Source organism: Balaenoptera physalus (assembly GCF_965194825.1).
Source record: "Balaenoptera physalus genome assembly, chromosome: 3".
Taxonomy (NCBI): Eukaryota; Metazoa; Chordata; class Mammalia; order Artiodactyla; family Balaenopteridae; genus Balaenoptera; species Balaenoptera physalus.
In genome coordinates this window covers 114,314,260-114,335,787 of record NC_138890.1, presented here as the reverse complement: position 1 = coordinate 114,335,787, position 21,528 = coordinate 114,314,260, and the positions used below count along the sequence as shown (strand labels likewise).

The window sequence follows — 21,528 nt, the reverse complement described above, 5'->3', positions numbered from 1 at the left end:
CTCACTTCAGGCTTTATGACAATCTGATGAGTGCATGAACTGGTATCTCCTTGTGGTTACAATTTGTACTGTTTTATTACTAGAAGGAGGTGAACCATGGAAGCAGGGCTTTTTCTGTAAAGGGCCAGAAAGTAAATATTTTAGACAGGTCGTTCTCCGTCACGTACTTGACCCTGCCCTAGAAGTACAGAAAGCAGCCACAGACATTCATTCATAAGTTAATGGTCATCTTTTTTAAAGATTTATTTTATTGAAGTATAGCTGATTTACAATGTTGTGTTAATTTCTACTGTACAGCAAAGTGATTCACTTATACATATATATATATATTCTTTTTCATATTCTTTTTCAGCATGGTTTATCACAGGATATTGAATATAGTTCCCTATGCTATACAGTAGGACCTTGTTGTTTATCTATTCTGTATATAATAGTTTGCATCTGTTAATCCCAAACTCCCAATCCATCCCTCCCCCACATCCCCTACTCCTTGGCAACCACAAGTCTGTTTCTGTTTTGTAGGTAAGTTCATTTGTGTCATATTTTAGATTTCACATATAAGTGATATCATATGGTATTTGTCTTTCTCTGTCTGGCTTACTTTACTTAGTATGAAAATCTTGAGGCCCATCTATGTCACTGCACATGGTATTATTTCATTCTTTTTATGGCTGAGTAATATTCCATTGTATATATGTACCACATCTTCTTTATCCATGCATCTGTAAATGGACATTTAGGTTGTTCCCATGTCTTAGCTATTGTGAATAGTGCTGCTATGAACATTGGGGTGCATGTGTCTTTTTGAATTATAGTTTTGTCTGGATATATGCCCAGGAATGGGATTGCTGGATCATATGGCAACTCTATTTTTAGTTTTTTAAGGAACCTCCATACTGTTTTCATAGTGGCTTTATCAATTTATATTCCCACCAACAGTGTAGGAGGGTTCATAACAGGCATCTTTTGATTCAACATTATTTGCAAAAATAGGCAACCAGTCAGCAGGCTGTAGTTTTCTGACCCCTTGTTCAAGAGACACTCTCTGCAAAACACAAACCAGTCAAAAAACAGGCAAGATCTGAACAGGCACTATGTAGAAGATAATGTGTCATTAGCTAGTAAGTATACAAACAGTTCAATCTCTCGAGTCACCAGGGAGTTGTGATCAAATTCCCTCCCTGACAGCCCAGAAGGCCTTTGGGTACTTCTCCTAACAGGGCAGGAGGAAGCCATGCAAATGACATCAGTGATGAGAGCATCTTGGGGCAGCTCTCCCCACCCAGAACGAGGGGGCCATCCCTGTCTACTCTTTATTTACGTTGAGACTGTTCAGGACCCTCCTTGGAGCCTTCAGACACATGTAAAAACTGTATATCCTGCCGTTTAGCAAGTAAGGGAGGCAAGACTGCATCTGGTGAAATCACTGATACGATGCAGAGAAAATTTCCAGACCATCCTTCCTGAAGGTTAAATTCTTTCTTCATGAGAGGAGAATTGGACAACTGGATCACAGAGCAGAGGCAAAGAGATTTCCACTGTCCTTTCTGTTTGGTCAGCTGTAATATGCTTCCTCTGAACATTGCTGATCTCAAACATTTTAAATGACTCAAGCTGAAAGAGTGTTTACCATTAGAAAAGCATCCCACTACCCTGAAGTGGGATCAGCAGGGAAACTAATAGCTGCAGAGTGTGCAAAACACTCCATCCTCCCTGCATTCAGTTGGCAACCTGGGAAAACACTGAGAACAGATGGTTTGCGATCAGGGTTTAACAAGCAGACCTGGGAGGAACTGAACTTCTGCCTGTGACCAACTGAAAGAAGAAGCCCATGCACGCCCCCTGGGCAGCGGGGAGGCCCTGATCATGTTGGTGCTAAAGTCAGGGAAGGACCGCAAGTAACGGCAGGGTGAAATGCAGGCCTATCTCTCAGTTAAGACAATGCCAGTCCTGCTCTGACCCGTCCAGGATGCTTTGAAGACATCCTTATCTCAGATGCCAAACAGCTCTTAGCTGGGTGATGTGGCAGATGCTGTGGGCCATACCCGACTCGGACACACGAGATTTAAACACAGGTCACCCATAGTCCTCCAAGGAACCCCAAACCATATTCCATTTCAAAAGTCACCACTATAGGATGATCCGTTCACCTTCACCCCACCCCCTTGCTGCAAACCAAGTGAGAGAACAAACCGCCTACAAAGCATAAATCTGCTGACACCACAGCAGAGGCCTTGGAGAGACTTGTGACAGGCCCAGGACTCCAGTTCTCTGTGTCAGGCCATAATTAGCTACTTGAGTCAAAATGTCCCCGATACAGAACATCTTCTATATGATATGAACTCAGTTCTCTGAGAAAGGGCAATGGAAAGATACGTTTTAGCCCTGACAACTATTTCTCAGGAACTGTTTTCTTAAAGCCTGTATGACCCAGGACAACCTCAGCTCTCATCAAAACATAGGAATAAACGGTGGCATAGTAATAGTACTAACTGGGCTTATACAGACTCTTGTCCATTCCTGACCTGAGGCAAATGGGTGTCCCACAAATAGTGCTGGCGTTCCCCAGAGGCTCACTCATGCTCCCAAATAAGACCTCTCCCACTACTGGGGCAACTGCTGTGTCTGCTGGGAACTGACCCCACTCTGCTGTGGGCGCACCACTCACACACATCCTCCTGGGACCACTGGGCATCAGTGGTCCCCTGCTGAATCTTGCAGGGGGTACCCATCCAAGCCAGACCCTGCCCAGGACCCAGCAGTGCTGGTTCCTCTCAGGTGTGGATGATTAGCCTGTCCCCTGACTCTGTGTTTCACTTTGCTACTTGTACTGAAGTATCTCCACTTGTACTCCCATGTCTCATTGAGCCTTTAATAAAATCAGTTCTTTTAAAAAAATTTTATTGAAATATACTTGATTTACAATGTTGTGTTAGTTTCTGCTATATAGCAAAGTGATTCAGTTATACATATATATATTCTTTTTTATATTCTTTTCCATTATGGTTTATCACAGGATATTGAATATAGTTCCCTGTGCTGTACAGTAGGACCTTGTTGTTTATCCATCGTATATATAGTAGTTTGCGTCTGCTAATCCCAAACTCCCAATCCTTCCCTCCCCCACTCTCCCCTTCCCCGTGGCAACCACCAGTCTGTCCTCTATGTCTGTGAGTCTGTTTCTGTTTCATAGGTAAGTTCACTTGTGTTGTATTTTAGATTCCACATATAAGTGATATCATATGATATTTGTCTTTCTCTTTCTGACTTCACTTATTATGATAATCTCTAGGTCTATCCATATTGCTGCAAATGGCATTATTTCATTCTTTTTATGGCTGAGTAATATTCCACTGTATATATGTACCACATCTTCTTTATCCATTCATCTGTCAGTGGGCATTTAGGTTGTTTCCATGTCTTGGCTATTGTAAATAGTGCTGCTATGAACATAGGGGTGCATGTATCTTTTTGAATTATAGTTTTGTCTGGGTATATGCCCAGGAATGGGATTGCTGGATCATATGGCAACTCTATGTTTAGTTTTTTAAGGAACCTCCAAACTGTTCTCCATAGTGGCTGCACCAATTTACATTCCCATCAACAGTATAAGAGGGTTCCCTTTTCTGCACACCCTCTCCAGCATTTATTATTTGTAGATGTTTTGATGATAGCCATTCTGAGGGGTGTAAGGTGGTACTTCACCGTAGTTTTGGTTTGCATTTCTCTAATAATTAGTGATGTTGAGCATCTTTCCTGTGCCTCTTGGCCATCTGTAAGTCTTCTTTGGAGAAATGTCTATCTAGGTCTTCTGCCCATTTTCCAACTGGGTTGTTTGTTTTTTTGTTGTTGAGTTATATGAGCTGTTTGTATATTTTGTAGATTAAGCCCTGGTCAGTCACATCATTCGCAAATATAAAATCAACTCTTATATCTTCTATCTGAAGCCTTTTTCTCAGTAAGGGTCAGATACTGCTGACACCATAGGGTCAAGACATCACACACAATAAGGACACAATTGAAAGTTTCTGAAAAGTATAGTGATAAGATCAGATCTGTTTTAGAAAAGTAGTTCTACTACCAGGATGGACGGTCCATGGTAGAGCCAAGAGACTACAGCCAGGAGGCCCAATTAGGATATTAAGTTGATAGACTAGGCCATGGTTTTCAATTAATATATATTGAATGAATGAATGACGGAGGCAGGGGTGAGGGTGCAGGAAGCCAGCCCTCACCCTGCTCCAAGCAAAGCAGCTTTCTGTTGTTTTGAAACTAGACTTCCATATAGACTTTGTTTGAGGAAAGTGTCCTGTGATTTTAAAAAGGAAGTGTGAAAACCAGGCTTTGGGCAGGAAGTGATGAGAGCCTGAATTAAGGCAGCATGCATGAGAGAAGAGAGAAGAGAAGTAAAGGGCAGTTCAGGAGCGAATTCCAAGGGCACAGAAAGAACAACAGGATGTGAATAAGATTTTTGTTTGTTTGTTTAATTAATTTATTTATTTTTGGCTGCGTTGGGTCTTCGTTGCTGTGCGCAGGCTTTCTCTAGTTGCGGCGAGTGGGGGCTACTCTTCATTGCGGTGTGCGGGCTTCTCGTTGCAGTGGCTTCTCTTGTTGTGGAGCATGGGCTCTAGGCGCGAGGGTTTCAGTAGTTGCGGCACACAGGCTCAGGAGTTGTGACGCACGGGCTTAGTTGCTCCGTGGCACGTGGGATCTTCCCGGACCAGGGATTGAAACTGCACCCCCTGCATTGGCAGGTGGATTCTTAACCACTGAGCCACCAGGGAAGCCCATGATCTTTGTTTTTATTTTGTTTTGCTTCGCTTTCAAGAACAGAATAACTCCAACAAAAGAATGCTTAGCAAGGCCTACCAAATCTGTCTCAAAAATATTTGATAGGGACTTCCCTGGTGGTCCAGTGGTTAAGACTTCGTCTTCCAATGCAGGGGGTGCGGTTTCGATCCCTGGTCGGGGAGCTAAGATCCCACAGGTCTCGCGGCCAAAAAACCAAAAAAAGCATAAAACAGAAGCAATATTGTAACAGATTCAATAAAGACTTTAAAAATGGTCCACATCAAAAAAAAAAAATCTTGAAAAATAAATAAAAGACAAAATTTTTTAAAATTTGATTACAAGTTTTTAATTAATATTTTAATGCAAACTGATACTTTAACATTATTTTAAAGATCACATTCCCAGGTACATTCAATGTTTCCCTGTAAATGTGTGGTTTGACTTGCTTAGTCATCTCCTCATACACTCCGTATTAGGTAGTAGCTCCTAACTGAATGATTAGCCTCTACCTGAAATATACATTTCTAATCAGTCTCAATTAATGAAGTTTAACAGAGGTACCCTTGGCCCACCCAGAATTTGTCTTCTAAGCCATTAGATAAAGTTAGTCCCAATCAGCCCCTCCTTTGGGACACTTAATTCGTGAGAGACCCATATTGTCCCATGCACCAGTGGTAAAGGATGAGGGATCCCCCAGTTCCAGCAGCTCACTTCACCTCGGCTCACCGCTCCCAGAGCCCTGAAGGATGGACACTAGAGCAAAAACCGTCCCCAACTCACCCAAGAAATGGGGAGGTGTTGAGCAGTGGTTCTCAGAATTGGAGTTCTCCAAATTTTGGAATGCAGTTCTGGGGACCATCAACATAGGCTTGCCCATGTCATTTTTCCAAGAAAGAATATTAAGAAAACAAATACACTGACTACAATCATTTCCAAAAAGACACCTCAACACCCCAAACTGAGAAGAGTCATCTCAAGAATAAAGGGTGCTTCTTTAAATTGAATACACTTTGCTTTGTGAAAAACTTTCTGCCCTGGAACTTCAATGTTGTATTTTAGCTTAGACCACTGAGACCTTTGCTGGTGACCAGCACCTCCCAAGGGTCGGATTTGAGAGCCAGCAGTGTAAGAGCAAGTTCCCAGAGCCTGGAGAAGAGTTTCTGCCTCTTCCTTTGTTCCCAATACCCTAGAGTACCAGGCAACTGCAAGGGAAACCACTCCCACTGGAGGAAAATGGGAGCTATGTTGCTGCCTTCCAAGCTGGGGCCTGGAATTTGTTTTTCTATTCACGAAACAGATGTAGATGGTGGCTTGTTACAGCTGGAATATCAGGAATAGTCAGTAAAGTTACAAGTAAAGTTATATATTAAGTAAGCTTCTCTAGACTGACCTGGGAAGTTACCCATTTATACCATTGTTTCTATCTGGAAGTATGTTGTGGTGTCCAAACAAATGACATGGAAATGAACTTGGAGCACAGTCTGATCAGAAGCTGGAGGCAGCCTGTGTTCTTGTTGGCCTCCTGGTCCCTTCAGACTCAACATGCAGTGTTATTCTTGTCCCTGATCCCCTGATGCAAGTAGGAATTGCTGTTTAATTGGCACCTCTTCATTAATGAGCTTGGAGTACTTTCTGAAAATGTGTGCTCTTGCCACCTCTAGGACAGCTGCCTGGGTGGTGGAAAGGGCCCCGGCTGGGAGTTAGAAGCCCTGGGTTCTAGTTCTGAAGCTGCCTCACATTAGCTGTAAGCCTCTGGGCACGGGTGAGAGACTGCTCTATACCTCTGAAGTCCTTGCATTTTCATCTTTCTCTGCTTTATGATTTTATGGCAAGTAGATCACAGATGGTGACAGAATCTTTCCATGGCTCCCTTTTCTGGTCAAATTACAGTGAGAATAGTCCAACTGCTCTATTAGGATGTCTTTATTTTTGTGACTTTTCCACCAAATGCATTGCTTTCTTTAGTTGGCTTGGGTTTGGGGGACATAGGCTAGGCTATCGCGTCCACAGATGCTCTTGACAACAGGCAACAGAGGATGTGGGAGCCAGAAGCTTTGGAAGTTCTCTAACTTACAGTTCCTGCTGGGATTTTGATTCAATTAACCTGTTTCCCCTTGATAAATTACTGAGGCTTCTCTTTCCCCTGAATCTCTTCTTGTGCTTCTGTAGCAAAACAGGCCAAAGAATGTGCTCTAGAAATTGGTCACTGCCCTGTTTTGAAGGTGAAAGGTTGCTGGGTGTCACCCTGAAAAAGGGACTCTCCTATTAGATGTTTCTGTTGTGCCAAGCCCACTGTGAGCTGTGCCTTTGACTTGGCAAAGAAAGTCATCACTTGGGAAACTATTTCTGGCCCAGCACAGCTGTTCACGACTTAGGTTCAGCAAATGCCATCATTTTTACAGACTCAGTCCCCATACCCCCAGAGAATTACTATGACCCAAGTGTGTGACTTATTAATGAGTGAACAGAGTGAGTCTAGGGTCTCACTAGAGACTAGTGAGACCTCTAGTGCAGTCTCTTAAATGCAAAAGATGTCACCCACTGGACATTTGATTATATGCTCTGGTCTCTTAGCTGGCCTAATGCAGTCTCTTAAATGCAAAAGCCCAAAGACAGTAAAACCCTGTAGGTTCCAGCTCTGGTTTTTTACTAGTGAAATCAAGGGATCAGATGATAATAGTGATAGTAATAACAATAACAACAGTAGCAACTCTCATTTATTTGGTCTTAATTATATGGCAGGTAATATGCTAGGTGTACTTTATAAAACTATTATGCCCATTTTACAGATGAGGGAAAAGAGATCCTGCAATTTGCCAAAGAACTCGATAGCTAAGAAATGACAGGCCTGGAATTTAAACCCCAGTCCACCCGGGGGAAAGGTTCATCTTATTCCACTATGGTGCATGGATTAAAATACTGATGTAGAGACATGGAGGCAGATATCTGTAACTCCTGGCTCCGTCCAGCTTACAGATCCTTGTTAAGGTTCTTTAACAGCTTGTCCTTAATTCTGCTGAAACAGCAGCCACCTCCCCGGCCCATTCCCACCTGCATAATGACAGAACGTCCTCTGTAGCCTTTCTTGTGTCTCTGGGAATATGCAAGTCGTGGCACAGGAAGTTGCGGCCCCAGAACTCAGGCCACCACTTGCACTTCTCTTGTTCCTCTTTGCTGGCCTTCTGATCAGCCGCGTGGTGCGTAGTCTGTAACTTTCCACAACTTGCCAAAGCTCCTGGTGGTGTGAAACCACCTGGGACCTCTAAGAAACCTTGAGCTGTCTACCTTCCTTCTCCAGCTGCTTCCAGGGCCCTTGACGTCTCTGCTCACCCCTGAGCATCTCTCTGGCTGGAGGGGAAAGGACTCTGCCTTCTGTGTCCTGTTCTTTTGTGTTCCATTTGGCGTGTGTATGGCAGGGGTGGGAAGATGCAGGCCAGTAGCAGTCTTACCTGGACCCACTCTGGGATTGCAGTTCTTTCTGTTTCTCCATGTGGTCCTCCCATTCAGGGCATGGAAGCAACCAGGACTGGATCAGAATTGTTCACAGAGCAGGTGCTGTGCTCAGTGGACTGGGCCAGACCTCCTTCCTCTGCTGAAGGAAAGTGTTTCTCCCAGGCCCGTCCTTCCCTGCCATTTGGTGTGCACATCTGTGTACGAACCCATAGGCTCCTGGGCCCGTGGACACCTGGAAATGTGGCTAGAAGGGGTTCAGTGGTATCTTCTAACAAACACTGGGAGTCCAGGTGTCAGGAGAGGAAGTGAGGGGAGGTGTGCATTCGGGCGGGATAAGATGCTGAGCTATCTATCTACAGTGATTGTATCCCTGTTTTTCCTCTTTCCCTTCCTTCCCGTTCAAGCAGATAGCTGCTGACTCTGTGCTCCTGCCTCACAAGCTTCCTTCCAAGCTTTGGAAACAAAAGTCTAAGCCCTTAGCAGAAGACGATTCAATTGAAAAAGAAAAGGGGTGGGGGGACAGATTGTACCGAAGAAACAGGGAAAGAAAGAAGTGATTTCCCCAGACTAGAAAGATATTCTATTCGACTAGGAGGAAGTGAAGAGGGAAGTAATAGGGAGAAGGATTTGTAAGCCCTGCTTCCTGGGAGAGTGCCGTCAGCAGGGTACAGAGGCAAACTGGCAGAGATGCGTGGGGGCAGAGTGAAAGGCGGGGAGGGAGCTGCACACGGCCGGCAGCACAGAGAGAGGCTGGGCCTGAGGGCCCATGCAGGCTGGGCAAGGGCAAGGCTGTCTCAGAGATAAATTCTGTAGATGGGGACCAGGTGGGCCCCACCCGAGAGGCTTTCGCACTGCATAAGCTCCAGAAACACTGGCATAAATAATTGTAGGGAGGGGACCCCTGGAAGGACTGAAGTTGTGCATTTTCTGTTTCTTTTTTTTTTTTTTTTTTCTGCTAGCCAGGAGAAATAAGAGCTTGGCATTAGAAATTAAGTCATTAATTAGTCTGTCATACAGAGTGAAGTAAGTCAGAAAGAGAAAAACAAATACAGTATGCTAACACATATATATGTAATCTAAGGAAAAAAAAAAAAAAAAGGTCATGAAGAACCTAGTAGCAAGACAGGAATAAAGACACAGACCTACTAGAGAATGGGCTTGAGGATATGGGGAGGGGGAAGGGTAAGCTGTGACAAAGTGAGAGAGTGGCATGGACATATATACACTACCAAATGTAAAACAGATAGCTAGTGGGAAGCAGCCGCATGGCGCAGGGAGATCAGCTCGGTGCTTTGTGACCACCTAGAGGGGTGGGATAGGGAGGGTGGGAGGGAGGGAGATGCAAGAGGGGGGAGATATGGGAACGTGTGTATATGTATAACTGATTCACTTTGTTATAGAGTAGAAACTAACACACCATTGTAAAGCAATTATACTCCAATAAAGATGTTCAAAAAAAAAAAAAAAAGAAAATGAAGAAAGTTATTCTTAAACCTTGAGTTGGCGGACTGGAATTGGAGCCCTCTCACCCGTGTTCGCACCTCTTGTATTGACCCAGGGGAGAAAAGGCTGTGCTCATGTTCTGGCCTGGTATTTGGCAAGACTCAGACCTTCTGTCCTGGACCTGAGAATAGTAGCCTTGACCACGACTGCCTTCATATTGTGCTTTCTTTTCCGTTTCACGAATCATTCAGTGAAACCGTTTAAAATGGAAAGCACTCAGTAAACAGCATTGCATTTTTCCATGACCTCAGACTTCAGAGGGATGTCACAAAATCATCTTCAGAGAAGTTGAGTGCCTGTGAGGCCAAGAAAATAAGAGTCCTTAAAGAAAAGTATTTAAACACTGCAGAGTGCTGTATTTCCTGCCTTATAATTGTGATAAATGGTATGGCTTTGTTTTTAAACAACACCTGATCTTTAAAATGGCTCTGCTGAGAAACCTAGTGTTTTTTTCCCAGAATATGTCCACCGTGTATATTAAATTGACTAAACATTCAGAAGAAAGAGCACAAATCAGACCCAGGAGAGTCTATTGCTCAATGTAAGTAGGAGGGAGGGAGATGTAACCGATACTGAAAATACACTAAAATTCTGATTAAAATACCAGATTCAATCCCATGCAAGCCTCTTAGGAACACTCGCACTGTTGAAAATAAACTGGAAAAGAGTGATTACCAACTGGCATCAGCATCTAATTGTTTAATGAACATTACATGGCCTGGATCCTATTACTAATGTTTCTCTCCTTTGAGAAATGTCCACTGATGAGGGAAAGTTCTTTTTTGGTTGCAAAGTGACCTTCAGAAGTTGGACGCTCTGAGAGATGACAAACAGGCAACATCTTTTTCTTCTTTATCCCAAGTCAAGTTCTGGCAGTTTTTGACAGGTCATAAGCACACATGAAATGCTAAACTTAGTGGGTTGTTAGATGCTTTGCTTAAAGTTGAAAAACATTTTTAAAATAAATTTTCCTTATGTCTCCTTTTCTCCACATCCTCAACTCTGACATTCAAGCGTACTTCACAAACCGACATGTAATAGCATTTGAAAACCAAATTCAGAAAAACCCTCATGAATACAGACTCCACTCTTTTTTTTTTTTAAACATCTTTATTAGAGTATATTTGCTTTACAATGGTGTGTTACTTTCTGCTTTATAACAAAGTGAATCAGCTGTACATATACATATATCCCCATATCTCCTCCCCCTTGAGTCTCCCTCCCACCCTCCCTATCCCACCCCTCTAGGTGGTCAGAGAGCACCGAGCTGAACTCCCTGTGCTATGCGGCTGCTTCCCACTAGCTATCTATTTTACATTTGGTAGTGTATATATGTCCATGCCACTCTCTCACTTCATCCCAGCTTTCCCTTCCCCCTCCCCATGTCCTCAAGTCCATTCTCTACATCTGCGTCTTTATTCCTGTCCTGTCCCTAGGTTCATCAGTACCTTTTTTTTTTTTAGATTCCATATACATGTCTTAGCATACGGTATTTGTTTTTCTTTTTCTGACTTACTTCACTCTGTATGACACTCTAGGTCCATCCACCTCACTACAAATAACTCAATTTCATTTCCTTTTATGGCTGAGTAATATTCCATTGTATATATGTGCCACATCTTCTTTATCCATTCATCTGTGGATGGACACTTAGGTTGCTCCCATGTCCTGGCTATTGTACATAGAGCTGCAATGAACATTGTGGTACATGACTCTTTTTGAATTATGGTTTTCTCAGGGTATATGCCCAGTAGTGGGATTGCAGGGTCATATGGTAGTTCTATTTTTAGTTTTTTAAGACACCTCCATACTGTTCTCCATAGAGGCTGTATCAATTTACATTCCCACCAACACTGCAAGAGTGTTCCCTTTTCTCCACACCCTCTCCAGCATTTATTGTTTGTAGATTTTTTGATGATGGCCATTCTGACTGTTGTGTGGTGATATCTCATTGTAGTTTTGATTTGCATTTCTCTAATGATTAGTGATGTTGAGCATCCTTTTATGTTTTTGTTGGCAATCTGTATATCTTCTTTGGAGAAATGCCTATTTAGGTCTTCTGCCCATTTTTGGATTGGGTTGTTTGTTTTTTTAATATTGAGCTGCATGAGCTGCTTGTAAATTTTGGAGATTAATCCTTTGTCAGTTACTTCATTTGCAAATATTTTCTCCCATTCTGAAGGTTGTCTTTTCGTCTTCTTTATGGTTTCCTTTGCTGTGCAAAAGCTTTTAAGTTTCATTAGGTCTCATTTGTTTATTTTTGTCTTTATTTCCATTTCTCTAGGAAGTGGGTCAAAAAAGATCTTGCTGTGATTTATGTCATAGAGTGTTCTGCCTATGTTTTCCTCTAAGAGTTTGATAGTGTCTGGCCTTACATTTAGGTCTTTAATCCATTTGGAGTTTATTTTTGTGTATGGTGTTAGGGAGTGTTCTAATTTCATTCTTTTACATGCAGCTGTCCAGTTTTCCCAGCACCACTTATTGAAGAGGCTGTCTTTTCTCCATTATATATTCTTGCCTCCTTTATCAAACATAAGGTGACCATATGTGCATGGGTTTATCTCTGGGCTTTCTATCCTGTTCCATTGATCTATATTTCTGTTTTTGTGCCAGTACCATACTCTCTTGATTGCTTCAGCTTTGTCGTATAGTCTGAAGTCGGGAAGCCACATTCCTCCAGATCCGTTTTTCTTTCTCAAGATTGCTTTGGCTATTCGGGGTCTTTTGTGTTTCCATACAAATTGTGAAATTTTTTGTTCTAGTTCTGTAAAAAATGCCATTGGTAGTTTGATAGGGATTGCATTGAATCTGTAGATTGCTTTGGGTAGTATAGTCATGTTCACAATGTTAATTCTTCCAATCCAAGAACATGGTATATCTCTCTAACTGTTGGTATCATCTTTAATTTCTTTCATCAGTGTCTTATAGTTTTCTGCATACAGGTCTTTTGTCTCCTTAGGTAGGTTTATTCCTAGATATTTTATTCCTTTTGTTGCAGTGGTAAATGGGAGTGTTTTCTTAATTTCTCTTTCAGATTTTTCATTGTTAGTGTATAGGAATGCAAGAGATTTCTGTGCATTAATTTTGTATCCTGCACCTTTACCAAATTCATTGATTAGCTCTAGTAGTTTTCTGGTAGCGTCTTTAGGATTCTCTATGTATAGGATCATGTCATCTGCAAACAGTGACAGCTTTACTTCTTCTTTTCTGATTTGGATTCTTTTATTTCTTTTTCATCCCTGATTGCTGTGGCTATAATTTCCAAAACTATGTTAAATAATAGTGGTGAGAGTGGGCAAGCTTGTCTTGTTCCTGATCTTAGAGGAAATGGTTTCAGTTTTTCACCATTGAGAACAATGTTGGCTGTGGGTTTGTCATATACAGTCTTTATTATGGTGAGGTAAGTTCCCTCTATGCCTACTTTCTGCAGGGTTTTTATCATAAATGGGTGTTGAATTTTGTCAAAAGTTTTTTCTGCAACAATTGAGATGATCATATGCTTTTTTGCCTTCAATTTGTTAATATGGTTTATCACATTGATTGATTTGCATATATTGAAAAATCCTTGCATTCCTGGGATAAACTCCACTTGATCATGGTGTATGATCCTTTTAATGTGCTGTTGGATTCTGTTGGCTAGTATTTTGTTGAGGATTTTTGCATCTATGTTCATCAGTGATATTGGCCTTTAGTTTTCTTTCTTTGTGACATCTTTGTCTGGTTTTGGTATCAGGGTGATGGTGGCCTCGTAGAATGAATTTGGGAATGTTCCTCCCTCTGCTATGTTTTGGAAGAGTTTGAAAGGATAAGTGTTAGCTCTTCTCTAAATGTTTGATAGAATTTTCCTGTGAAGCCATCTGGTCCTGGGCTTTTGTTTGTTGGAAGATTTTTAATCACAGTTTCAATTTCAGTGCTTGTGATTGGTCTGTTTATATTTTCTATTTCTTCCTGGTTCAGTCTCAGAAGGTTGTGCTTTTCTAAGAATTTGTCCATTTCTGCCAGGTTGTCCATTTTATTGGCATATAGTTGCTTGTAGTAATCTCTCCTGATTCTTTGTATTTCTACAGTGTCAGTTGTTACTTCTCCTTTTTCATTTCTAATTATATTGATTTGAGTCTTCTCCCTTTTTTTCTTGAAGAGTCTGGCTAATGGTTTATCAATTTTGTTTATCTTCTCAAAGAACCACCTTTTAGTTTTATTGATATTTGCTACTGTTTCCTTCATTTCTTTTTCATTTATTTCTGATCTGATCTTTATGATTTCTTTCCTTCTGCTAGTTTGGGTTTTTTTTTTTTTCCTCTTTCTCTAATTGCATTAGGTGTAAGGTTAGGATGTTTATTTGAGATGTTTCTTGTTTCTTGACGTAGGCTTGTATAGCTATAAACTTTCCTCTTAGAACTGCTTTTGCTGCATTCCATAGGTTTTGGGTCGTCATGTTTTCATTGTCATTTGTTTCTAGGTATTTTTTGATTTCCTCTTTGATTTCTTCAGTGAACACTTGGTTATTTAGTAGTGTATTGTTTAGCCTCAATGTGTTTGTATTTTTTACAGATTTTTTCCTGTAATTGATATCTACTCTCATAGCGTTGTGGTCGGAAAAGATACTTGACACGATTTCAATTTTCTTAAATTTACCAAGACTTGATTTGTGACCCAAGATATGATATATCATGGAAAATGTTCCATGAGCATTTGAGAAGAAAGTGTATTCTGTTGTTTTTGGATGGAATGTCCTATAAATATCAATTAAGTCCATCTTGTTTAATGTGTCATTTAAAGCTTGTGTTTCCTTATTTATTTTCATTTTGGATGTTCTGTCCATTGGTGAAAGTGGGGTGTTAAAGTCTCCTACTATGATTGTGTTACTGTTATTTTCCCTTTTATGGCTGTTAGCATTTGCCTTATGTATTGAGGTGCTCCTATGTTGGGTGCATAAATATTTACAATTGTTATATCTTCTTCTTGGATTGATCCCTTGATCATTATATAGTGTCCTTCTTTGTCTGTTGTCATAGTCTTTATTTTAAAGTCTATTTTTTCTGATATGAGAATTGCTACTCCAGCTTTCTTTTGATTTCCATTTGCATGGAATATCTTTTTCCATCCCCTCACTTTCAGTCTGTATGTGTCCCTAGGTCTGAAGTGGGTCTCTTGTAGACAGCATATATACAGGTCTGGTTTTTGTATCCATTCAGCCAGTCTATGTCTTTTGGTTGGAGCATTTAATCCATTTACATTTAATGTAGTTATCGATATGTATGTTCTTATTACCATTTTCTTAATTGTTTTGGGTTGTTATTGTAGGTGTTTTCCTTCTCTTGTGTTTCCTGCCTAGAGAAGTTCCTTTAGCATTTGTTGTAAAGCTGGTTTGGTGGTGCTGAATTCTCTTAGCTTTTGCTTGTCTGTAAAAGTTTTAATTTCTCCGTTGAATCTGAATGAGATCCTTGCTGGGTAGAGTAATCTTGGTTGTAGGTTTTTCCCTTTCATCACTTTAAATATGTCCTGCCACTCCCTTCTGGCTTGCAGAGTTTCTGCTGAAAGATCAGCTGTTAACCTTATGGGGATTCCCTTGTATGTTATTTGTTGTTTTTCCCTTGCTGCTTTTAATATTTTTTCTTTGTATTTAATTTTTGATAGTTTGATTAATATGTGTCTTGACATGTTTCTCCTTGGGTTTATCCTGCATGTGTCTCTCTGCACTTCCTGGGCTTGATTGACTATTTCCTTTCCCATATTAGGGAATTTTTCAACTTTAATCTCTTCAAATATTTTCTCAGTCCCTTTCTTTTTCTCTTCTTCTTCTGGGACCCCTATAATTCGAATGTTGGTGCACTTAATGTTGTCCCAGAGGTCTCTGAGACTGTCCTCAGTTCTTTTCATTCTTTTTTCTTTATTCTGCTCTGTGGTAGTTATTTCCAGTATTTTATCTTCCAAGTCACTTATCCGTTCTTCTGCCTCAGTTATTCTGCTATTGATTCCTTCTAGAGAATTTTTTATTTCATTTATTGTGTTGTTCATCATTGTTTGTTTGCTCTTCAGTTCTTCTAGGTCCTTGTTAAACATTTCTTGTATTTTCTCCATTCTATTTCCAAGACTTTGGATCGTCTTTACTATCATTACTCTGAATTCTTTTTCAGGTAGACTGCCTATTTCTTCTTCATTTGTTTGATCTGGTGTGTTTTTACCTTGCTCCTTCATCTGCTGTGTGTTTCTCTGTCTTCTCATTTTGCTTAACTTACTGTGTTTGAGGTCTCCTTTTCACAGGCTGCAGGTTCATAGTTCCTATTGTTTTTGGTGTCTGCCCCCAGTGGCTAAGATAGGTTCAGTGGGTTGTGTAGGCTTCCTGGTGGAGGGGACTGGTGCCTGTGTTCTGGTGGATGAGGCTGGATCTTTTCTTTCTGGTGAGCAGGACCACATCCAGTTGTGTGTCTGTGACCTTACTATGATTTTAGGCAGCCTCTCTACTAATGGGTGGGGTTGTCTTCCTTTCTTGCTAGTTGTTTGGCCTAGGCTGTCCAGCACTGTAGCTTGCTGGTCGTTGAGTGGAGCTGGGTCTTAGCATTGAGATGGAGACCTCTGGGAGAAGTTTCACCATTTGATATTATATGGAGCCGGGAGGTCTCTGGTGGACCAATGTCCTGAACTCAGCTCTCCCACCTCAGAGGCACAGGTCTGACACTGGGCAGGAGCACCAAGACCCTGTCAGCCACATGGCTGAATCACTGCAGGAACAATCTGGAAATGAAGCATGCTAATCTCCTAAGCCCATTTAGAAATACCTTGGAGAAGGATCATGGAGTCCGTCCAATCTGGTTTTCCTTTCTCCTTCTGTCTTATGGTGCTCCGGTGAGTTTTCCAGACTCCACTCTTAGAGAATTTGCAAGGAATTAGGGCGAGGCGACTATCAGGAAGCTTCTTAGCATTCTTAGGGACACACAGATGGATACTGCCATAGATAACAATCTAAGAATGACATTTACATAATTAAGAGAAATATATGTTAGATATCATGTATGTTAGATATCCCCAAGCAATTAGTTACTGTGAAGTTATCCTTGATTTGGTCTTTTTGTTAGGACACTGACATTCGTTAGACTCTTCCAGAGAGGGTCTCAGCCACTGGTTTCCGCAACATCACTCTTCCTTGGGTTTCCAACTGGCTCTCAGGACACATCTTCTCAAACTCTTTTATAGACTCTTCTTCCTCATTCACCTTCTTAATTGCAGAGTTACACAGGATTCCACCCATGGACCTCTTCTTTTCTTCTTCTCCACATATTCACTGGGTAAAGTCAACCCCAAAGGCTTCACTTAATTCTTCCAAGATAACACTCCCATTTATGTCTCCAGCCCTGACCTCTTCCTTGAGGTCCCTGACATGTCGCCTGTCTCAGAGGGTGACCCCACAGTCTACTGCGAGCCCAAGCTGTGAGCCTGGACATTGTCCTTAATTCCTCTCTCCCTCACCCTTCAGCATCCTAAACACACTTTAACAATCCACTCCATTTCTTCCCACTGTCACCAACTCATTCCTGCCAACATCATTCCATGCCTGGATTTCTATAACAATCTCCTAACTGGTACATCTCCTTCCACTATGTTCCCCCCAACTGAAACCACAGGGGTCTTTCTAGAGCACAAATCTGAATGTGTCACTCTTCTGCTAAAATCCCTTGTTCAGGATTCTCACAGCTCTCAGGATAAAGTCCAAACTTTGTACAGGCTGACAAGGGCCTTCATGGTGGAGACCACATTTCCCTCTCAGTAAAATCTCCCCTATCATTGCACAACAGACTGAATGCACTATGTTGGCCTTTTCTGTTCCCTCTGCTTAGAATACCCTTTCCCCTCATGCCTACTCTCTCCTGGGTCGATTTAGCTTTTTTTTGGCTAAGACATCACCTCTGCTGGGAAGCTTTCTCTGCCTTTGCAAGACTGCTTAAGGCACCTCTCCTAGGCCCTCCTGTGTACTCCTTGGTAATTCACATGTCACAGCACTTAACACGCTGAATTGCAATAGCAGGTCTTCTCCTCTGAATTGTAAATGTCTTCAAGGAGAGATGTGTCTTGTTCATTACATCCCCAATGACCACTTCATTCTAGATGCTCAATAAATATTTGAAGGCTGAATGAATGCAGTTGCCTTAAAGATCTGTTTCTCAGGTTCCTGACTCTAAAGTCTGAGCAGGGAGAATCTAATTAGCTTAGCTCGGATCAGTTTCTATCCCTGGTCCAATGAGCTGAGTTAGGGGTGTGAGGGTAGGAACAGAATCTCTTAGAAAGGAGTGTTGGGGTGAAAGCAATGGGTGGCATGCATACTAGAATTATACAAAGTCCTTCACTGAAACAATAAAACTACGTTTTATTTTAAAAATCATACATTGTATATTTTTCAGTAATTCATACAGCCTCCTCCCATCAGTTCATTATAAAGAAGTGAAACCGTACTTTCATTATAACACATAAAATTAAAGTCAGTCACTTCTTACTCAATATTAGTCACTCATCCATCCATCCATTCACAGATATTACTAAATGCCTACTATGGGCTAAGGTCTGTGCTAGGCACTGGGTAGATAGTGGAAAATAAAACAAAATCCTTGTTCTCATGGAGCTTTAAAAAATAAAGACACAAATGTCTAATTATCAATTATGAAACTTACCATGAAAGAAATGAATAAGGTGATATGAGAAAGAATAATTGGGAGGATGTGATTCATTTATGGGAATCAAGGGAGGCTTCTCAGGAAAAAAAAAATTACATTCAAGCTAAGACCTGGCTTCTTTGGGAAGAATGACTGGGGATGCTGAGTTGAGGGAGGTGGGAAGGACAAGAGTGGAATTGGAGATCTCCAGGGAAATATGACAGTCTTGGCAAAAGGCTAGGATGATGGCAACTGTGATGGAAAGAAGTAGATGGATTCAGGGCATTTTTGGAGGTAGGACTGCTTGCACTTCTGATAAGTTGGATGAGAGTTTATCAGGGGTGAATCAGAAAGAGATACCAAGAATAACAGTTGGTGTAGAGGTTAATTTAAGCACATGGACTCTGAAGCCACATCATCTGAGTTTAAATCCCTGATTACTTACTTACCCTTAGTAAGCTGTGTGACCTTGGGCAAATTACATAACCTCTCTGTGCCTTAGTTTCCTCATCTATGAAGTGGGTGATAATAATAGTAGCTACTTTACAGATTTGTTAAAAGACAAAGTTATTATATATAAAACATTTTAGGCATTGCCTGGCATGTTAGTAGGTTTTCTTTTTTTTTTTTTTTTAGTAGTAGGTTTTCTTAGGGACTAAGAAAGAGGTAAATGTTCAGGTCTCTGACTTTGGCAACGGAGTAGCACAGGTGATGTTTATTGAGATGGGAAGCACTAGCAGATGAAGAGGTTTTGGTAGAGTGAAGATCAGAGTTCAGCTTTAGATTCAAGTTTGAAATTGCTGCAGACCTTTTAGATCTCCTTTGGATAGGAGTCTGATCTCACAAGAGATGCCTGAGACATCAGTCTGTGAGATGTCAAATTATAGGCAGTATTTGAAGACTGAGGATGGAAAAGACAAACAAGGGAAAGTGTGTAAAGTGGGTGTGTGAAGTGAGTGAGTAAAATGTAAAAACAGGGAAAGGATTAAGCCATGAGAGTTCTCAAAGCCGAGTAGAGCAGAAGCCAAACATGATTTAGGTGCAGTGCTATTACACACGTGCATGAGCCAAGCAGAAATAGAAACATCTAGTATAATGTGAATACATGGAACACGGAAACAAAGGACTTCTGTTGGGCTGCACCCCGCAGGCCTGCAAGCCTTGTAGCTGCCCAGCCTTGAGACTGAAGAAAGAGCCCAGAGACAGCAACAGAGACATCAATGGTTTGATGGACAGGGGATCTTATACGTCTGAAACAAAAGGGTCATGGAGCAACATCCCACCCCAGCAGGGAGGACATGGTAGCGATCTTTGCTACTCCAGGGAGAAGGAGGCTACATTTATAGGAGGAATTGATGTCAGGTTGGCTCAGTTACCAGGGAAACCGGCAGCTGGGGCACATCCCTCTCAGCCCTTCAGGTTAAGCACCATCACAAGGGCAGATGTTTCCCTTTGATAAATTAGCAGGTGGAACCGTTCTGGCCTAAGGATTAGAACAATCGCTAGCTGGGGCAGAGGGCAAGCACGTTCATATGAGTAGGTGTAGGTGAAGCAGGGACTGGTCAAGCAGAGGAATTACAAAGGGCAAGAACAACCTCCCTTCCATTTCTATTTTAAAGGAGCCTAAAAATCTAATTCTCTGTTTAGTCTTGTTAAATTGATTTTGTGGCTTCTCTATTACTCATTTGAGCCTCTTCGTCCAAAGACTTAAAAGAAAGTATGGAGTGATTTGGAGATTTAGGAGGTTTGGTGGCTGGATCTTCAGTGGTGAGGACAGAAGGTGGGGCAAAGTTGAACTTGAACCAGATGATGAAATGTCTTATAGGCTCTCTTAAGGAGCTTAGACTTGATAACAACAAGACACCATTAAAAGGTATTAAGCAAGGGTGAAGCATGATCTTTATGCATTTTATAAAGATCACTCTTGAACAATGTGGAGAATGGTTTGGAAAGGAGCAAAACCAGAGAGAGGAGGCTGATGGCGTATCTGCAGCAGTGACCCAGGATAGAAGAGGCCATGGCAGGAGCACCGTTCAGATCCAAGTGATGACCATAGTGAGGAACAGATGGGACTTGGTGATTGACTAGATAGACAGGGAAAGAGATAAGATGACACCAAGGTTTCTGGTTTGTTTTCAGACTAGTCGGTGCCTTTAAAACATTATATTTTTCCTAAAACATACTTATGCTTCACAAAGCATTCTCAATGCTTTCTATAGCAATAAACCTTTAATTTTTGAATATGTTCTCATCCTGTCCCCTGATGAATGCACACAGTCATTAAGTAGCTCAAATGGAAAATAAAGATGCAGATTTACTTCATTTGGGCTCAGTTCTCTGGGCCCCAGGCCTAGATAAAAGAAACAAATTCTATTACCTAAACCACAGAAGCTGAAATCCTCTAGACAAAGAAGAAAATACTCCAGTGATTGACTTCGTCTCTGCATCCTCTGGCTTAACTAAGTATAAATGTATTAATATGCTTATTCACAAAAGAATTTAGCTTATCATTTTGAGAAGAATCCCATGTTTCAAATAGCGATATTTTTGTAATAAATAAGAAGTCCCTTGACAAACTCTATTAAACCCCATTTGAATCTCTGTTAAAGGGAAGGTTTCCTAATGACCTAGCTCAGCACTGCTGGTTGCATGCTGACTTGATTTGCAGCTATACATAAACATACATAAATAAATAGGTAGCTACGTTCTTGGTGGGAGCTCAAGGACCCACAGGAAGGCATTTTTACCTCTAGATATCTTTCCCAGCTCTGTCATGCTTTTTACAATTATCCCCGTCATCATTTGTTTCTTCTCACTCTTCCCAATTCCTCTCCTCCTAGTCTCTCTTGAACCTATTCCTATCCGCCCCTCCATGGAAACTGCTCATCAAGGTCATTTTGCTAAATCCAATGGTCAAGTCACAGTCACCATCTTACATAACCCATCAGCTCTAGTCACTGCACTTAATCACTCCCTCATCCTTCTTCATTTGGCTTCAAGGACATCACCTTCTTTTGATTTTCCTCCAGCCTCATTGGTCTCAGGCCTCCTTTCTGCTTCTCTCCATGGTCTCTTCATGTTCAGAGTGTCCCTGGTCTCAGTTCTTAGTCCTCTTCTCTTCTCTATAACTTAAATC

The 21,528-nt window shown here is 41.4% G+C and overlaps 1 protein-coding gene across 5 annotated transcripts in view; it reads right to left on the bottom strand.

Moving 5' to 3' along the window:
• Positions 1-3,468: 3,468 nt before the first annotated feature.
• MTX3 (metaxin 3) overlaps positions 3,469-21,528 on the bottom strand; it is a 38,351-nt gene continuing 20,291 nt past the window's right edge. For all 5 annotated transcript variants that reach the window (XM_082458251.1, XM_082458247.1, XM_082458250.1 and 2 more), the window contains one exon: positions 3,469-21,528. This exon is cut by the window's right edge and continues 12,348 nt beyond it. The gene's annotated coding sequence lies outside the window, so the exon portion shown is untranslated.